Source organism: Carlito syrichta, unplaced genomic scaffold (genome assembly GCF_000164805.1).
Source record: "Carlito syrichta isolate Samal-C Ts95f unplaced genomic scaffold, Tarsius_syrichta-2.0.1 Scaffold183199, whole genome shotgun sequence".
In the NCBI taxonomy this organism is placed as follows: domain Eukaryota; kingdom Metazoa; phylum Chordata; class Mammalia; order Primates; family Tarsiidae; genus Carlito; species Carlito syrichta.
The window spans coordinates 31,754-43,744 of NW_007127295.1; the positions used below are offsets into that span (position 1 = coordinate 31,754).

The 11,991-nt window shown below is 38.2% G+C and overlaps 1 pseudogene; it reads right to left on the reverse strand.

The window, feature by feature from the left end:
* Positions 1–1,769: 1,769 nt before the first annotated feature.
* LOC110594966 lies at positions 1,770–3,499 on the reverse strand (annotated as a pseudogene).
* Between the last annotated feature and the right edge of the window lie 8,492 nt (positions 3,500–11,991).

The window sequence follows — 11,991 nt, forward strand, 5'->3', positions numbered from 1 at the left end:
GCTCCCTCAGTTTACTAGCTTGTCACAAGGCAAGAATGGCCATCTTGCACCCAATAAACACACAAATATACTGATTTGAGACATCATCTTCCAAATGTGAAAAATAAATTATAAATTATGAAGCACACAAGAAAATGAGCTACCAGAATGATGGGTCAGGAGAAATTGGGTGCCACATACACTTCAGATATTGGAATTGTATTTAAAATGGTTAAGTCAATATAAGGGAAAAATATAAAATGAAAATAATGTGGAAACACCAAGAAACTATAAAGTTGACAAGCATATTTGGAAAAAGCCATGCAGAAATTGAGTCATAGAAAAAAATATATATCTCATATACAATGTATGAGTTAAATATTAAATGAAACTGAGCTGATGGGAAGAATAGTGTCCTGAGAGTTAACCAGAATGAATCTATCCAAATACAGAAGAAAAGTCAAAATGAGAGAAAATACAAATATATGTATAGATATAAAAAGACTAGAATGAGAAGGAATAAACTATAGTTAGTTGCTTCACTAAAATACATAAAAAGAAGGAAACAGTAGTCGATGATCTTAATCAATGATTAAAATTGCCTACACTTAAAAACAAGAGACAAATCCTTGAACTAAGACATGCATTATTTCAAAAAGAGAAAATAAACAAAACACACCATGAAAATTACCCCACAATTTTAAAATAAAAAAGATGTTAAAAAAAACAAAATTATAGTCAAACTGTGTAATACCAAAAAGAGGTGGGGGTGGGGTGGGGTGAGAAAGGGAGGGTGGGAGGGGGAGAGTGGGGGGGAAGAGAGAGAGAGATTACAAAGATGAAAGTGAATAGAAGCCAGAACACAGGAAAATAATATTAAAAGTACCAGAATTGGATATGAAGATTGGATATTCATTAAATCTGTTTAATGAATAAAGACATAAAATCAACCAAGCACTGAGAGATTTGGTTACAAATAATATATATATATATATATATGTGGATGTGTGTCTTATTGGTAAGACCTCTCTCAATAGTGGTAGCATAAGAAACAGCCTCCTGATAATATAGGTTATGGGAGAAATTGAGCAGTATTTATATCTAGATCTATATCTATCTTATGTATTTTTTAAGATGTGAGGCCTTGCTATGTTACCCAGGAGGGATTTCAGTGTCTATTCACTGGTGTAATTCTAGCCTCAATCTCCTAGGCTCAAGTGATCCTCCTGCCTCAGTCTCCTGAACTACCTCCTAGGACTACAGGTATATGCCACCATACCCAACAAATAGGATATTCTTAAGAGTACACATCAAGAAGAAAGAAAAGTTTTCCTACATAAATTCATCTATATGTTCCTCAGAATGAATAAGTAAGAAATTTTTAAACATATGAGAATATCAAACCATCATGAATATTGAAGAAATAGGGTCTGGCATAGTGACTCATGCCTGTAGTTCCAGCTCTTTGGGAGTTCAAAGTGAGGGATTGCTTGAGCCCAGGAGTTTGAGACTGTAGTGATCTATGATTATGCCACTGTACTCCAGCCTGGGTAACAAAGTGAGAAGAAGGTAGGAAGAAAGGGAAGGAAGGAAAAGGAAGGAAGGGAGGGAGGGAGGGAAGAAGAAAGAAAAGAAAGGAAAGAAACAGACAACAGAGAACTTGGCAGCACTCATTTCAGAGTATTTATATACATCAAATGTGTAATTCAATATACTTTAATTAAATCAGATAACTAATCCTATGCTATTTGCATAACTTTACTGAACACAATAACCTGTTTTTCAGACAATTAACTTGCTAACAACTGATGACATTTCTGTTGCATAGTTTGCATCATAATTGTTACTATTTTATCTGAGCTGAGTAGCACCAAAGGACTGATTGTGGCGTATGCATTGCCTACAAGCCTCTGGATACTCAGAATGCCTGGGTCATAAACCCACAGGAGAGTTGAGGAGGAGGAGATGATGAAGTCCACCCAGTACATGACAACAAAGAAACTCACCAGCAGCAGGATAGTCTGGGTGGCCTTTTTCTCTAGGGAGGCTCTTGGGGAGAGGCTGGTGCTGTGCAGGTGCTGGAATTGCCTTTGATGCCTGCTCAGGAGAATCACCATGTATGCACTTGAGAGCAGCATGATTCCTACAAAGGTGATATCTCTTAATAGTGGCAGCATAAAAAAACAGGTTCCTGACACTATAGTTCATGGGAGAAATTAAGCAGTGTTTATTACGAATCAGCAGATTGTGCTTGGTAACATTTAAAGAAACCACAGTGTAGAAGAGCAGGTTATTACTGAAAGACAGTCTCTGAAAATTGCCTCCACCAACAATAATATGTTACCCTTTATACATAACTGGATATTTCCATGTATTGTCATTTTGTGTCTCAAGGTTAAATATTAAACGTAAAATGTTAAGGTGTTTCATGCAAAGTCCTCAGCAGTTGTATACTTTACTGTTTTGAGCATAAACAAATCTAGATCTATTTTATATGATATTAATCCTTCCACTTGAAAGTTTAGTTTCTATCCCAGAGATCCCTATTTATCTCAGGAAATATTACTGAAGTCCAGCTTTCAATTTTCAAGTGAAAAAAGCACTATTTTCTCACTTTATGGCATCCATGGAGTTGTATTAAAGTAACCAATGGAGATCCTTCTCTTGAGATTGCACTTAATATAAGGAAATCCTCCCATGCCTTCAAAAAATATTTAGATCTCCAACAGTAAAGACAATTTCCCTCATGTCTCTATCAAAGAATCTTTGTAAAATTTCATTGAGTAACATAACAATTCCTTTCTTGTGTTATTTGCCTCAAGTGTAGGCAACATTACTGATATAAATAAGTCAATCCCAGAGGACTTCTGGCAAGATGGCGACAGAGCAGCTTGGTCTGTGAGACCCTCCACAAAAGAGAACACACATAAAGAATCTAGCTCTCAGCCGGGCTCAGTGGCTCAGCCTGTAATCCCGTGCCTTTGGGAGGCTGAGGTGAGTGGATTGCCTGAGACCGCGGATTCAAGACCCGCCTGGGCAGTGAGACCTCATCTCTACAATAAATCAAAAAATCAGCCAGGTGTGGTAGCACATACCTGTAATTCCGGCTACTCGGAAGGCTGAGGTGGAAGGATCACCGGAGCCCAGCAGGTCGAGGCTGCAGTGACCGGGAGCGGCCACTGCACTCCAGTCTGGGCAACAAAGTGAGACTCGAACTTGAAAAAAAAAAAAAAAAGGAATCCAACTTTCTCCCGGGGGCTGCAGTTCCCATCATTGGCAGCCTGCTCTTCACATGGAGCTCAGCCATGGCCACTGCTCAAACACCTTGGCAGTCTGGGTGCCACTGCAGCCATGGATGCTGCCGCCATGGCCATCGAGCCACCCATGTCTGAGGTGACCTACGACTTTGGACAGTGAAGCCCCTGCAAGCATGATTTACTGAGATAGCCGACGCTGCTGCCACTGCCACAATCTGCCCCTTGCCTGGAGCCAGGCTCGTGGAAGTCCTTCCATGTACCATGAGGCAGCTGCCACCACTGCCACTATCGTTGCCTGCTCCCTCCCATCCTGGGCAGCCTCTGACTTCCACCAACCCAGGCCTGGATCACCTGGCAGTCTCCAGCTGCTGTGAATAAAGATCAACTAGAGCGGTGAGATAGCATCACCTGCTGGGGATCCAAGGTAACAACATCAAAATGGGAAAGACAGAAGGTCTTTCCCCTTGATAAATAGGCCAGATCTGAGTGATAGACTGGCCAGGGAGCCCAGATCTGAACCAACCTCCACAGGAGGCCAGGGGCAGCTGACCCTTACTGTGAACAAATCCACCAGCCTGCAAAGACAGCTAGAAACCAGAGCAGAAAGAACATTGGACTTAAAGGAAAAGTCTCAGAGTGTGCTTGGTTGGTTCTGTTAGTTTACTGACTTTATTCTATTCCTTTTGTTTTGTTCTTTTTAAAAATTTTATTTCTCTGTAAACCCCACTTTTGTATAGAGGAATAGCAAACTAATAAGGAGGTTGGTTAGCTTGTATGTTAGCATCATTGTATGTTTTAGCTTTTTTGTATGGTTGTTGGTTAGTTTGTAGTCATTGTTATTGTTTTTCTTTTTACTTGTTTCAGTCTTTGTGTCTCTTTTCATTTGTTAGTCACTATGCTTGCCTGTTTTCCCTCTTATTCCTCTCTCTCTCCACCCTCCTCTTCCCCCCACTGCCTGCTCCATTCTCTTCCATCTGTTAACCTCATTTTGCTTTCAGGGAGTAAACCTACAACCCCACTGCATGGACATGTCCCAAGGCAGTGGGAAGTGGGTTTTGGATTATCCATACACCTGTCAGCAGATACTGGGATCTGCAGATAGATTTTGAATCACAGCTCCCCCCTTAATTAAATCTCAAAACTGCAAAAAGGACCTCCCCCAACCTATAGTCCAACTCCAGAATTGAACAAAGCAAGAGGATATACATAAGGAAGAATAGGAGATTGAACAAACAGAAGTAAAATCAACCCCTCTATCCCTGAATTAAAGAAGATGGGGAAGTGGAAGGAAGGAAAAAATAGGGTGGAAAAATCTGCACAAATGAAGAAAAACCAAAAGAAGAATATAGGTCTCACACAGACCCCTGGGAGGTCAGACACTGAGAAAACAGACTTCGCAACACAAATGATGAAGAGCCCCAGAATGACTGGTCACATGCAACAATCCCAGACATCAAGACATTAATAGAGAGAATTTAAAAAATTTAGGAGAGACAAGAGGAAAAGAGGAAGAAGCTGATGACAGAAATAACAGCAGTAAAGAATACTGTGATGGAAATAAATAACAAACTAATAAGCATGGAAAGCAGAATTAGCCAAGCAGAAGAAAGAATCTCAGAGCTTAAAGACCAAAATACAGAACTAACCCAAACTATCAAAAACAAGAAAAGAAGCTTAAAAAGACAGAACAAAACCTTCAAGAGATGAATGATTACTTCAAGAGACTGAACCTAAGAGTAATTGGCCTTCCTGACAGAGAGAGAAACAGAGATCACACTGGAACAAACATTTCATGAAATCATTCAAGAAAACTTCCTTCATCTCATCAGTGATGCAAAAATTCAAACAAAAGAGATTCAGAGAACCCCTGCAAGACAACAAATGAGAAGACCAACTCCCAGACACATAATAATTTGCCTATACAGAGTAGGTATAAAAGACAAAATCCTAAAGGCAGCAAGAAAAAAAGGTAAGACTACCTACCAGGGAAGACCAATTGGAATAGCAGCAGATTTATCTACAGAAACCCTTCAGGCTAGAAGAGCTTGGAATTCTATCTTCAAAGTTCTAAAAAATAAACAATTTCAACCAAGAATAACCTACCCAGCCAAGCTAAGCTTCATCAGTGAGGGAGAATTGAAATCTTTCCCAGATATCCAATCCCTAAGAACTTACACTGCCACCAGACCACCTCTACAAGAAACACTTAAGAAAGAATTGAACACAGAAGAAAAGGAAAAAAGAACAACAACATTCTTCAGAAGAGTACAGGAAAAAGATTAAAAAACACACATGAACCAACTCCAAAACCAAAAGAAAGACAACAAACAAACAGGACCAACAACAACAGCTCTGTAAGAACCTTATGATAGGTTCTCTCACATTTCAATAATTAGCCTGAATGTGAATGGACTAAATGCACCACTGAAAAAGAAACAGAATGGCAAAATGGATAAAATATCACCAGGCAACCATATATTGCCCTCAAGAGACTCACCTCAATAGAAAAGACACTCACAGACTCAAAATAAGAGGATGGGAAACAAATTTTCAGGTGAACAGAACACAAAAGAAAGGAGGAGTCATGATCTTAATCTCAGACAAAATACCCTTTAAGCTATCAAAAATTAAAAAAGATAAAGAAGGCCACTACATAATGATAAAAGGGTCACTTTCTGACATCACACAACCTGTCTAGGTTGAAACAAGAAGAAATTGAGACCCTAAATAGACGAATAACAATCAAGGAAATTGACTATGTCATAAGAAAACTACCTACAAAAATAAACCCTGGACCAGATGGCTTTCCAGCAGAATTCTATAACACATTTAAGGAGGAGCTGATACCAATCCTACTGAAAGTATTCCAGGTGATAAGGACAATGGAACTCTCCCAAAATCATTTTATGAAGTTAACATCACATTGATATCCAAGCCAGGTAAAGACCCAACAAAGAAAGAGAACTACAGGCCAATATCTTTGATGAACATAGATGCTAAAATTCTCAACAAGATCCTAGCAAACTGGATTCAACAACACATCTCAAAAATCATCCATCATGACCAAGTAGGCTTCATACCTGGGATGCAAAGCTCATTCAACATTCACAAAACCATAAATGTAATTAAATACATCAATAGATGTCAAAGCAAAAGCCACATGATTATATCATTAGATGCAGAAAAAGCTTTTGATAAAATACAGCACCACTTCTTGATAAAAACCCTCAAACATCTAGGCATACATGGAACATACCTCAAAATAGTAAAAGCCATCTACGAGAAACCTACAGCCAGCATACTCCTTAACAGACAAAAATTGGAACCATTTCCCCTGAAAACTGGAACAAGACAAGGATGCCCACTCTCACCCCTCCTGTTCAATATATTATTGGAAGTCCTGGCTAGAGCAATCAGAAAAGAGAAGGCAATCAGGGGTGTCCAAATCGGAAAAGAGGAAGTCAAGTTATCTCTCTTTGCAGATGACATGATTGTGTATCTTGAAAACCTAAGAGAATCTGTCAAAAGTCTCCTTGCACTGATAAAGGACTTTGGCAAAGTCTCAGGGTATAAAATAAATGTGCAAAAGACAATTGCATTTCTTTACACCAATAATAAACAAACAGAAACCCAAATAAAAAGCACAATCCCATTCACAATAGTCACACACAAAAAATGAAATACCTTGGCATCTTCCTAACCAGAGATGTGAAAGACCTTTACAATGAAAACTATAAAACACTGCTCAAAGAAATCAAAGATGACACAAACAAGTGGAAAAATATCCCATGCTCGTGGATTGTGAAGATGTCCATCTTACCTAAGGCAATCTACAGATTTAATGCAATATCCATCAAATTACCAGCAACATGCTTCTCAGATCTAGAAAAAACAATACAGGAATTCATATAGAAACAAAAATGACCAAGAATAGCCAGAACAATCCTCAGCAAAAACAAAAACAAAAACAAAAAAAAAAACAAAGCAGGAGGTATCACACTACCAGACTTTAAACTTTACTATAAAGCTACAATAATCAAAACAACTCGGTATTGGTACAAGAACAGGCATATAGACCAATGGAATAGAATTGAGATTCCACAAGCAAAACCTCAATTTCTCAATCAACTCATCTTCGACAAAGCCTCCACCACCCACCACTGGGGAGAGGACAATCTATTCAGTAAATGGTGCTGGGAAAACTGGCTGACCACATGCAGAAGATTCAAACAAGACCCCTATGTATCCCCATACACAAAATTAACTCTAAAGGGATCAGAGACCTAAATGTCAAACCTCAAACCATAAGAACTTTAGAAAATGCAGGACACACCCTTATGGAAGTTGGAATTGGCATCCAATTCCTGAGCAAAACCCAAAATGCACGGGCCATAAGAGGTAAGATAGACAAGTGGGACCTCATTAAACTGACAAGCTTCTGCAAAGCCAAAGAAACCATCAAGAGAACAGGGAGACAGCCCACAGACTGGGAAAAAGTATTTGCCAACTCCAGGTCTGACAAAGGCCTAACATCTAGAATCTACAAGGAACTCAAACGTGCAGAAAAGAAAAAAACCAACCCTGTTACAAAGTGGGCAAAAGACATAAACAGACACTTCTCAAAAGAAGACATACAAGTGGCCAACAGATACATGAAGAAATGTTCAACCTCACTAGTCATCAAGGAGATGCAAATTAAAACTACACTGAGATACCACCTAACTCCAGTTAGAATGGCCATTATCAATATCTCAAAAAATAACAAATGCTGGAGAGGATGTGGTGAAAAGGAAACACTTCTACACTGTTGGTGGGAGTGTAAACTAGTGCAGCCTCTGTGGAAATCAGTGTGGTGATTCCTAAAATCTCTAAAAATTGACCTTCCATATGACCCCACAATCCCCCTACTGGGAATATACCCTGAAGAACACAAACCACTCTATAAAAAAGATACCTGCACACATATGTTTATCGCAGCATTGTTCACAATAGCAAGATCATGGACCCAACCATGCTGTCCTTCAAAAGAGGACTGGATGAAAAAATGTGGTACATATACACAATGGAATATTTTGCAGCCATAAAAAATAACAAAATCATGAATTTCGCAAAAACCTAGATGGAATTAGAGTTTATAATACTGAGTGATCTCTCACAGAAACAAAGATCTGAGTATCACATGTACTCACTCATAAGTGGTTCTTGAACGACTATCATAATACTGTAAGAAAAGGATTGACAGTGGTGTGAAATGATGCGGGGAAGGGAGGGGAAGTGAGGTGGGATTAATGGTAGTCAATTTCTGTCTGGGGACAGGGGGCACACCTCATCAACAAGGGTAATTGCACAATGCATATTTGTATACCTACCCCACAATTTTAAAATAAAAAATATGTATAAAAAAATAAGTCAATCCCAGACTTAGAAAATTTAGCATATTAGATAAAATAAGATAGATAAGAATTTCAACATTTTCTTCTCTCACCCTCTTGGGATATCTAGCATACTCCCTCTAATTCTTATTCCTTCTGTAACAGACTATCACAGACTTAAAAAACAATTTAGCTGCTATATAACACTAAAAAAAAAAAAAGAAAAATATTCTTTCACATTTATCTTTTGAGATGGGAGAGTGTTGAATTTTGTTTTCAAGGACACTTATGACTACAATAAATCTCCCACATATAAACTTTCAAGTTGCGAAATTTCAAAGATGTGAATGGAAGGTGCGTTCACCTGTCCAATCACATAAGTTAGTTCACAAGTCTGGAGTACATTGTCATGTGTGTGCATCCTCTACAGGTGGTTGCACTTTTGTGTATTTTACTGAACAGTACTATATAGAGTACAGTAGTACTGTCTTTATTTCAAGCCCAGGATGTCTGGAAGCAAGGGTAAAGGCAGTGGTGATATAGCTGGTATTACTAAGAAGCATCAGGCAATAACAATGGCTAACTTTGTTGGACTTAGGGACAAATTAGACTTAAGAATACACTCTTGGAATGGAACTCATTTGTATGTAGGGGATGTACATATCTCACAAGTATTGCATACACATATTGCATGCATTATGCAAATGTTGCAGAGTTGTCCTAAAAAGTTATTTAAGGGATTTTAAAATTTCAAGCATAATTATGTGTAAGACAATGCAGATAATTTGACAGTTAGTGTTCTTGGCTTATACTCAGATTCATGACTAAGGAAGAACATTCCTCCAAAATTGCCTGCTGTGTGTGAATCTACAAAAGAGAAATTGCATTGTTGATTAAGTGGTTGTCACTCTTTCTTTATAAGCTTAATCTAGTAAAGGGGCACATTTGTCTCAACTACTGGAAACAAACAACATATACTCACCACCAAAACAGCCTTGACCCAACCTCTGTCGGGTTCCGCTGTCACTTGGATCCAGAATAAGCATCAGAATAACATAAAGTCACAACGGTTTCCACATTTTTAAGGATCATGGTCCAGTACTAGTAAAACACTATTTTGGCATGCACCACTAATGTATTTGCAACTATTTAGTAAATATATGTATATATACATATATACAGTATTATACAATTGAAATGTACAATTGAAATGTATACATATACATTGAGTATATTATAGGCCATTACCAAAAAAGATAACAAAAAATACTAGGTAAAGTAAGATAGATAAGAATTTCCATATCTCCTTCTCTCACCCCATGAGATATCCAGTTCACTCTTCATAATTCTTAACCCTTTCTGTTAAAGGACAATCACATACTTAAAAATAATTGAGCTGCTGGATCATAAAACGGCATCTTTTTTTTTTTTTTTTTGAGTTGGAGTCTCACTCTCTCACCCAGGCTAGAATACAGTGGCATGCTCATGGCCACCACAGTCTCAACCTGCTGGGCTCAGGCAATCCTTCCGCCTCAGCCTTCCAAGTAAGCTGGAACTATAGGCGTGTGCCACTATGCCCAGATTTTTTTTGGTTTATTGTAGAGATGCAATCTTGTCAAGTTGCCTAGGCTGGTCCTGAACCCATGGGTTCAGTCAATCCTCTCACCTCTGCCCCCCAAAGTGTTGGGATTAGAGGTGTGAGCCATCACACTCGGCTTAAAATGACATCTTTATGCAATGAGATTCTTGAGGCCATTGGTGCTGAGCCCGGAGAGAAAAGAAACTTGATTCCCATTGATTAGGGTTGACAGTAGAATATAAGACATTCAGTCAAATTCAAATTCACATAAACATAAGTAATTATTTTATTATAAACATCTCACAAGTATTGCATACACATATTGCATGCATTATGCAAATATTGCATAGTTGTCCTAAAAAGTTATTTAAGGGATTTTAAAATTTCAATCATAAGTATGTGTTCTGTATTTTTATTTGTTGAATTAGGCAACCCTGCTATGAAAGAATCACGAAATTTGAAATACATAGTACATGCTGAGAGAAATAGAAGAGAAATTCATAAAGGTCTCTTTAATGCTCACAGAAGCTGGTCAGAGTATAAAGAAGAATTGGGTCCTAATTGACGCACTAAAACTCCTAAATATGAATGTCCATTAGAGCATTCACTATTTAAAAAAAAAAAAGTGACAACCACAGGCTCACAGGGCCAGGTACAAAACCCCTGAGCACTCTCAAAAGACAAATAATGCAGATGAAATTCGTTCTTATTACTCATTTATCTTAGATAATTCTTAATATTTTAAGCCCCATAGAGAGAGAGAGAGAGAGGGAGGGGGAGAGAGAGATAGAGAGAGAGAGAGGGAGAGAGAGAGAGAGAGTGTGTGTGTGTGTGTGTGTGTGTGTGTGTGTGTGTTTATGGATAAAATGAAACCATTAAATGGATCAGGAACAAAAGTTTGATCCAAGTCTGCAGGCTTAGATCACATATAGGAAGAAGAGAGTATACAGGAAGAATGTGTATAATGAAAAGAAGCTATTTAAAAGAAGACATATGCTATTTGCATAAGATAGCTATGTTACTTTGGAGAAAATAAAGTTTGATGAAATATGTTTTCTCATCTTTATATTGATATCTATTTAGAGTATTATTTTAAGAATAATAGCATTTTTTTGAGTCAGAGTCTTACTCTATTGCCCAGGCTAGAGTATAGTGACACACTCACAGCCACTGCAACCTCAAACTGTTGGGCTTGGGTGATCCTTCTGCCTCAGCCTTCCAAGTAGCTGGAACCACAGGCACATGCCACCAGGCCTAACTAATTTTTTTGATTTATTGTAAAGATGAGGTCTCACCAAGTTACTCAGGCTGGTCTAGAGCCCCTGGACTCAGGCAATACTCTTGCCTTGGCCTCCCAAAGTGCTGGGATTGCAGGTGTGAGCCACTGCACCTGGCCAGAATAATAGCATTTTAGTACAGTTCTTTGTGCTCTACCTGGTGTATATATAATTATATAGCCTATATTACAAAATAAAATTTTGTTTTCTTATATTAATAAATAAAATCATTATTTCACCAAAATCGCCATATTCTATGAGCACTGCCATTAAACTTATGTCTGGTCATTGACAACATAAACCTTGTGACCTTGTGAAGGGAAGTTAGCAGGTTTGGTGGCAATATTTGGCAACCTGAAAAACACAGCTGACAATTGCAGGAACGAAAAAATTTTCCCAACTAGATCAGTTCCATGGAAAGATCCCTGTGAAATGTACAAATACCCAAATTATACGTATGATAAACAAAATGTACCATTAAATAGCTGAAATGCATCTACTATTCTTTGTCAATTTAACTCTCAGTA